The 9077-nt window shown below is 39.8% G+C and overlaps 1 pseudogene across 1 annotated transcript; it reads left to right on the top strand.

Moving 5' to 3' along the window:
• Window positions 1-6169: 6169 nt before the first annotated feature.
• Window positions 6170-8015, top strand: LOC115987007 (annotated as a pseudogene). The gene has a single exon (XR_004090951.1). The product of XR_004090951.1 is annotated as a putative UDP-rhamnose:rhamnosyltransferase 1 (transcript).
• The last annotated feature ends 1062 nt before the right edge of the window (window positions 8016-9077 follow it).

Genomic DNA, 9077 nt, shown 5'->3' with positions numbered 1-9077 from the left:
CTGTATACTCGTGAAGCATCTGCCTAGCTGAAGGGACGACTTGGGCTAGCGGGAAGGGACTGCTGCTGGTGCGAAGCTGGTTCCGACGCCTCCAAATGGTCCATGTGATCGACGCAAACATCTCAGGGCTCTGGTCTTCTTCCAACACGAACCTGGCAAGCTCGAAAAAATTACAAAATTTCTTAGACCTGCAAAACAGCCAAATCAAGTCAGTTTCCCAGATGACTGAGAGTGCAGAACAGTCCCACAAAGCGTGGTAACCATCCTCAGCCTTCACGTTGCAGTGGCAGCAAACTTCATCATCAAGGATCTTCCTGCGGACCAAATTCTTCCTGACTGGTAGAGCTTCCCTGCAGGCCCTCCACAAAAAATTTCTGACTTTGTTTGGCACCGAGAGTTTCCACAAACGCCTCCAAAAGCTTGTGACTTCATTTTGAGAGGGGGGAGATGGAGGTGGACCGGTTTTCTCTTTAACAAGAAACCTGTATCCAGACTTCACACTATAGACTCCATTAGATACATGAGGCCAAAAAAGTTTATCTTCAACCTTTGTCGGGCTAAGGGGAATTTTTAAAATTAATTCAGCTTCCAAAGGTGCGAAATAACCATATAAAACTTCCCTATCCCAGCTCCTTGTAATTGGATTTATGAGACAATCAACTGTAGCTTCCTGTAGACCATCAATTATTGGGGATAAAATTCTTGGATGCTCTAAGCTAGGCAGCCAAGGGTAGTCCCAAATTTTGATGGTATCGCCCGTACCCACTCTCCAACGGGCTCCTTCCCACAAAACTTCCCTACCCTTCAGAATACTGTGCCAAGCATGTGAGCCACTAGGATTATCTGGGGCTTCCATAAAAGAACAATTAGGAAAGAATTTACTTTTAAAGACTCTGTGTAGAAGCGAATCTTTGTTATGAAGAAGACGCCAAGCTTGTTTGGCCAACAAAGCATCGTTAAAAAGAGCCAAATCTTTAAACCCCATGCCCCCCACAGATTTAGATTGGGTAAGGGTTTCCCATTTCACCCAATGAATCTTACGTCTGTCTCCTCTCTGACCCCACCAAAACTTTCTAATAAGGCTCTCCAACTCATTGCATAGGCCAAGGGGAAGTTTGAAACAACTCATAGTGAAAGTAGGAATTGCTTGCACTACTGCTTTAATCAAAATCTCTCTCCCAGCCTGAGATAGCAGTTTTTCCTCCCAACCTTGTAGCTTTCTCCACACCTTCTCCTTAATGAAGTTAAAACTAGCTTTCTTCCTTCTCCCCACGAAAGATGGTAAGCCTAGGTACTTCTCATACTGCTTGATCTCTGAAACCCCCAAAGCATGTTTGATGTGTTCTCTAGTATCTGCAGAAGTAAACTTACTAAAGAAGATAGTAGTTTTATTCCGATTTACTTGTTGGCCAGAACAACTCTCATACACATCTAGTAACTCCAGAACATTATTGCACTCACTTTCTGTAGCCCTGCAAAATAGAAGACTATCATCTGCAAATAGAAGATGTGTTAGTCTCGGGCTATTCCTGCATAAGGCATAACCTTTTATGTCACCACAATTGGCTGCTTGAGAAATTAGGCCATTCAACCCTTCAGTACACAGCAAGAACAGAAAGGGGGATAAAGGATCACCCTGTCTGATACCCCGGGTTGGGATAATCATACCTTTAGGCTCGCCATTGACCAGGACTGAATAAGATACAGAAGTTAAGCAAATCATCATCAATCTGATCCATCTTTCATCAAACCCCATTCTCCTCATCACAGCTTCTAAATAGGTCCACTCCACCCTATCATATGCTTTGCTCATATCAAGCTTTATGGCCATGTAATTATCTTTCCCTGTATGTCTCTGCATACTATGTAAAGACTCAAAAGCCACCAAAATATTATCTGAAATAAGCCGACTCTTCGTAAAGGCACTCTGGTTTTAAGTAATAATGTTTAGGAGAATTTTTTTGAGCCTATTTGCTAACACCTTAGAGAAAATTTTATACAATACATTACACAGGCTAATAGGCCGAAATTCAGATACTAATTCCGGATTTTTAACCTTTGGAATGAGAGTAATAAAAGTGTGATTAAGGTTAGCAGGCAAAGATGCAGAATTTAGAAAATAAAGCACAGAGGAGGTGACCTCCTCACCCAGTAAATTCCAATAGTTTTGATAAAAGATAGGGGGCATACCATCCGGGCCAGGGGCTTTTAACGGGGCCATTTGCTTGATTGCTTCTTGCACTTGCCGAGCTTCAAACTCCGCCACAAGACTTGCATTCATCTCATCATTTATAATAGGATAAATGTACTGGGTAGTATTCTCCAAATTAGTAGGGTTGGATGATTTAAAAAAATCTTGAAAGTAGGCTACTATTGTGTCCGCCACTTCATCTTGATTTCCACACCATGTGCCATCAGGTTTTTTAAGGGAAGATATGGAATTTTTCCGAAACCTTTGTGTAGCTTTGGCATGAAAGTACCTTGAGTTCCTGTCGCCGAGTTTGGCCCATTGTACCTTAGATCTTTGCATCCACATCCGGGCCTCCTTTTCCATAAGTTTATTGAGTTCAGACATCAACTCTCTAACTCGAAAATTCTGCCCTGTTCTCATTGCTTCCCTTTCGGCCTTCCCAAGCTCTTTCTTCTTCAGTTCTAGCTCTTTCCTTACACTGCCAAAATTTTTCATACTCCACTTCTTCAATTCAATACCACATCTCTCTATCTTTTTGATTACCTTAGTACCCGGGTCGGCTGGATCATTCACCGCCCAAACAGCTTGGACAGTATCAGTACACCCTTTCTCTGCTAGCCACATTTCTTCAAACCTGAAAGGTTTAGAAGTACTTGGAGAGAGCAACGTACTTGGCACAATCCATAAAGGACAGTGGTCTGAAGTAAAGGATGATAAGTGATGAACCTTGGTCCCTGCAAATTTAAGTAGCCAGTCACTGTTAGCCATACCCCTATCTAATCTTTCCCACACCGAATGGCCATCATTAAAATGCCTCTTCCAAGTAAATTGAGAGCCTGTGAACCCGAGATCCATAAAACCACACTCGTCTATGGCTTCTCTAAATATTTGCATTTGTGCTTGGCTCCTAACACTGCCCCCCAATTTTTCAGATTGACGGATTATTTCATTAAAATCCCCAAAACAAAGCCACAGAAGTGTCATTCGAGAGTTGAGTTCCCGAAGAAGATTCCAAGACTCCATTCTTTTGTGTGTCACAGGCTCACCATAAAAACCAGTGATTCTCCAAGCTTCCTCTTTTCCTTTTCCTACCACCGCATCAATGTGATTCTTTGAAGACATTTCAACATGTAAATCCACTGAGTCTTTCCAAAACAAAGCCAAACCCCCAGCTCTATTTATTCTTTCCACAAAGTGCAAATTATCAAAACTTAAATTTCTTTTGATGTCATTTAGCCTTGCTTCATCTGCCCATGTCTCGGCTAAAAACACGACAGAGAGATTTTTTGCCCGGATTAAATCTCCAAGCTCCCGAACTGTGCATGGGTTCCCAAGCCCACGATAGTTCCATGCTAAGAAACTCATTGGGACTGGCGGGGCTGCTCAGCAGCCTCCACCATTGGATTTTGTGCTTCCTGAGAAATCTGAATCTTCTTTCGACACTTTTCTACCTCATCAACCACTTCCACATCAATAGGACGTTTGCCTAAAGTTGGAACTTGTATACTTTCTTCTGAGGATTGCTTCAAACGTGCCAAACGTTTCCATGTTCTTAAACATAACTGGTTCTCTTCAAGATCACGTGAGTCATTAATGAAATCATGTGCAGCAATAGGGGGTGCACTATTGGACTTTTCACATGCATGTACCTGATTAGAATCTATAGGCAAACTAGGAGACAACTCATGCAAAATACCCGGGTCAGCAGCACAGGAATTATTATTATCAAACTTAGTTAGCTCCATATCAATATCCTGAATTTGAGCTTCAAAGCTTACCATATTTGTGTGCACATTAGCAAGCATCACGGCAGGGGAAGATTCAGAACAGTCCCGAATACTCTCTTCATGGAAAGCTTGAGTGATATCCGCCCCACTACCCGGATTTCCTATACTCTGATTGATCTCGGAATAAAGGTCAACCTGACTCGTATCAGCATCTTGTGGTGGTGCCGCCTCTTTTGATCTCCGTTCCTGCTCACTCCCGGTCCTCACAGGAACCTCTTCTCCACCAAAATCACCCCCCGAACCTGGAACAAACATAACCGACCTTCGTCCTACTGAGAATGGATCGGCTCGAAGCCATGGACCATATTCTTGTTGATCCAGCGGCAGCGAGCCCTTACTTGACAGCCACACTTTGCACTCCTTCGCGTCATGAGACACCATCCCACACCAGTAGCAAAAGTTCGGAAGTTTCTCATACTTAAACTTAACCCAAACCTCTCTGTCTCTGCCCAGAAGAACTTTCCGCCCTCTACTAAGGGGTCTCGTGATGTTTATGCCTACCCGGATTCTTAGAAAGTTACCTCCGAATAGCTCGCCCGACTGTGCAGTTCTTGATACTTCCCCAATACTTTTTCCGATCCCGTAAGCTGTCTTCTCATTTATTCTATTCACTGGGAGGCCGTGGACCTGAATCCAGAACTTGACCGTGTGAAACCTTATATTCTGAATAGGGCAGGACCCATCATACCGAGACAAGATGATTAAGTGTTTATCATACGTCCATGGTTCCGTAGCCAAAACTCGTTCTGCTTCAGTCTCATTATCAAACACAAAAAGCAATATATGGTTTCCTACATCCCGGATTTCGAAGCCGTTACATGTTCTCCACAGCGGCTTGAGAGTTCTTCCAACCGCTTCAATGCTAAGCGCCCTTCTTGTCATAAATTTACCTGCAAGTATCACCTCTGTAGAACCCTGGTTCTCATCATCCAGTGTAACCTTGCTGGTTTCTTCCTCCAGAAGGGAGAAACGTTTCCAATCGTCCAGAATTTCTTCCATTTAATCGAAAGCCACTAACAAAACAGAGGTATTACTGTTTCCCCACCCCAAGAAAAAGAGCCCGACTAGCCCTACTATTAACGTTGTTAATAGAGGGGATGAGTATCACTCCTAAGGAAGGATAATGAGTTCTACAGCCCCGCTGCCCTAAACTAGGTTAGAGAGACGAGAGCAGAGAAAAAATAATTAGGTTAGTTAATATGATAAGTAATTAATTTTAAAAATAACATTGATTTTAATGAATTTTTTAATTAGTAGATTTTTTAAAAATTTATTATTTAAAAAATATGTAATTTTTATAGAATTATATCAAGTGTAATTTAAAGATACTTTATTTTATATATATATATATATATATATATATATGTTCTGATGGAAAGGGTGATTAAAGTGCCCCACTAACGTTTGTTAAAAAAAAAGTGCCCCACTAACCCATCAGACATTAATTTCACGTGGGTAGGGTCAAGGATCTATAAAATTATTAATTGCACCCAACTGCGACTATACTTCTTCACCTCCTTACCTTTCATGGGAGTTGGGTCGACGACCGGTGAAATTATTAAATTTAAATGTACACTGACGCACCAATATACTTTGTATTCTTGTCGCATAAAAAGTAGATTTACAATTTCCCCCCTACCTACCTAGCTCGTCTTTTTAGTTTGGTTTTTTTTAATGGATTTTTAATGTGCTTTATATGGAAGGATATTGAAAGAATTTTTTTCTATGAATATTGAAAGAAATTTTTCTATCCTATCAAAATAATTTTTGGTTCAAAACCTTTATAATAGGAGTAGGAAAAAAAAAAAAAAAATACAACTTTTAAAAGTTTTAAAAAGAAAATGGTAGGATCTCAAAATATTTATTTAATAATTTATTTTGTTCATAAAAATTTGTGTATAAAGAATAAAATATGAGGATAATCACTGTAAATATATACTAGAGTTTGGTACTATTGCTGATTAACATTTTGTAAGGCTATTAGAATAATAGAAAAAATCTTGTAAGTGAATAATTTATATAGCTACTATTAATCCTTTGGTGTGAACGGTAAGTGAAAATTTTATTTTGAAACGAGAAAAGAAAACCTTAACAAACAAATACAATATAATAAATATGTAATTTACTGTAGGATTTTTTCCTTTAAAATATCACATAATATTCATTAGAATGGCTTCTTCTACAAAATTATTGTGGCTTTGGATGCCAAATCTATCTCCTAATACTCTTTTGCTAAAAAAACAGTGGGTCACAACAGTCATAGACCGTTCAAGGATCTGTAAGTCCACACATAAACGTTTATGTGTGAATTCCTGAATATCCCATAGATCGTTCCTGGGAAAAAAGAAAAAAAAGAAATGGCTAGGGATCATCTCCACGTAGTGATGCTTCCGGGCCCTACCTTTGGCCACCTCATACCCTTCTTCCAGCTCTCCGTGGCCTTAGCTAAAGCTGGAATTCATGTTTCCTTTGTATCAACCCCAGGAAATATCCAAAGACTCCCTAAACTTCCTCCAAATTTAGCAACTCTCATAAATATGGTGGAGTTTCCATTACCTTCACTAGGCAATGACTTGTTGCCTGAAGGAGCTGAGGCCACTATAGACGTTCCAGTAGAGAAAGCTGACTACATAAAGGCTGCATATGATCGCCTCCAATACCCTATCAGCCAGTTCATCGCTGAGCAATTACCGGACTGGATTATAATCGATTTTTCTGGTCATTGGGCGGTTGAAATTGCCCAGAATTATAACATCGGCCTCGTGTACTTCTCTGTCTTCTCTGCTGCTACTGCTATTTTCTTTGGGCATCCACCAGACTATTATTTTGTTGGTGAACACCAAAAGAAAGCTTGGCCATCACCGGAGAGTATGACAAAACCGCCGAAGTGGGTTAGTTTTCCGTCCTCTGTAGCATACCGAGGTTATGAGGCTATTGGATTACATGCGGGGGTATATGCAGAGAATGCTTCAGGGATCAGTGATGCTGCGAGATTTACAGAGGTTCTCCGTGCATGTAAAGCATTGGCTATTCGTAGTTGTAGGGAGTTTGAAGGTGAATACTTGAGTTTACATGAGAAATTGATGGGGAAGCCAGTGATTCCCGTAGGTTTACTCCCTCAGGAAAGACATGGAGTGATAGGCAGTGATAGCTCATGGAAGATGATCTTTGAATGGCTCGATAAACAAGAACCCAAGTCAGTTTTGTTTGTAGGGTTTGGCAGTGAGTGTCAGCTGAGCAAAGAACACGTTTACGAGATTGCTTATGGGCTAGCTTTCTCAAGTGCCATTTTTTTGGACATTGAGAAAACCTTTCTGGGCTATTGATGATGCTGACTCTTTGCCACTGGGTTTTATTGACATTACATCTGGCAAAGGAATGGTGTGTATGAGCTGGGTACCGCAAATGGAAATTCTGGCGCACCCATCAATTGGGGGATCATTGTTTCACTCTGGGTGGGGGTCTGCAATTGAGATGTTACAATTTGGTCATTGTCTTGTTGTGTTGCCATTTATCTATGACCAGCCTTTGAATGCAAGGCTTTTCGTGGAGAAGGGCCTAGCTGTGGAAGTTGAGAGAGGTGAGGACGGATCGTTTAGTAGGGATGGGATAGCCAAGGCTGTAAGGCTGTTCATGGTGTCGAAGGAAGGCGATAAATTTAAAGCCCGGGTTAGAGAGGCCGCTGCGATATTTAGAGACGAGAATCTGCATCAGATGTGCTACATTGGTCACTTTGTTGAGTATTTAAAACATGGCATGGAGGAGGGTTTTGCTTGTTAATTTGGAGAAACCAAATAAACCTTCTAGATTTGGAAAAATATTATCCGTATAAGAAAGAGTAATCACAACTGTGATGTTAATAAAGAGGTTGCATTTCTAATTGATAAACGTGACCTTGGCAGTTTCCAATGTTTGTGTTCCCTGCCTTTGCTAGTTGTGATGCAGTGATTTCGAATTTTCCATTTGTATAATGTTGTCTTACTGTAGCTATAGTCGTGGCTGCTGGTTATGATTGTCATAGTGCTATAGAGTATATTGGTGTTCCCATCAAAAAAAAAAAAGAGTATATTGGTGTTTTGTGATGCACACAAAAGGTTTGATTTTTTTTTTTTTTTTGAATTTTTAATTTTCAATTTCATTCACTAGTACAAATTTCTCTACTCCACTGGGTTAAGCATGAACTTCACTGTCGCCATCGATCATCGATGGAATATATATATATATATATATATATATTACCACTTTAACCTCCATTATTATGTTTGTGTTTTACAGCATTTTTGAAGGTTGAAATGAGAAATAACACTATGTTTGGTTGTAACTAGGGAAAGGGAAAAGGAAAAGAAAGGAAAAGAAAGAAAAAGAGGAATGGAAGGGAAAGAGAAATGAAAATATTTCCCTTTGATATATTAGGATACAGGAAAGAAAGGATAGGAAAAAAAAAGTGAGAATTCTATCTTTCTTTTGTTTGGTTTTGTTGGGTTAAGGTAGCTTGATCTCGATTAATTAATTCAATTATCTAAGTTGATTAATTAGGTTTAATTGCATGCAAATCATGGAGGCACCAACAAATTACCAAAAATATTAAATGCAACGTAAAATAAATTTGACATGGTAATTTATTGACATATGGGAAAAATCTCACAAGGCAAAACCCTACCGGGTGATTTTTTAAGATCACCATTCCCAAGTCTCCACTAATCAATAATCAAGCGGTTACAAGAATAAAGAATCTTACCAACTACCCTAATCTATCTCGAAATACCAACTTACAGTTGAATCTTTGCTCCAATACTCAATTGGACTTGATTTTGTAGTAGCCTTCTTTCCCTTGATGCACAAATCTTCAATTTGTGACTAACCCTTTGCACGAATTCCAGTACGTGACTAACTCTAGCAACTTGAACAGATGTTGTTGGTTGCAAAGTTCTTTACTTCATCAATAATGAAGATTTGGAAGCACTTGGTTACAAAACCCTATAGCGTACAAACATAGTAGCTTCTGACAGAGAAAATAAGTCTCTTAGTCTTTATATCTGTATATGATGGCTCTTAAAATAAGTCTTATATATGTCTAGGGTTGTGAAAAAAGAAACCCT

The sequence above is a fragment of the Quercus lobata genome, chromosome 4 (assembly GCF_001633185.2).
Source record: "Quercus lobata isolate SW786 chromosome 4, ValleyOak3.0 Primary Assembly, whole genome shotgun sequence".
Classification (NCBI taxonomy): Eukaryota; Viridiplantae; Streptophyta; class Magnoliopsida; order Fagales; family Fagaceae; genus Quercus; species Quercus lobata.
This window is presented reverse-complemented; position numbering and strand designations above follow the sequence as displayed.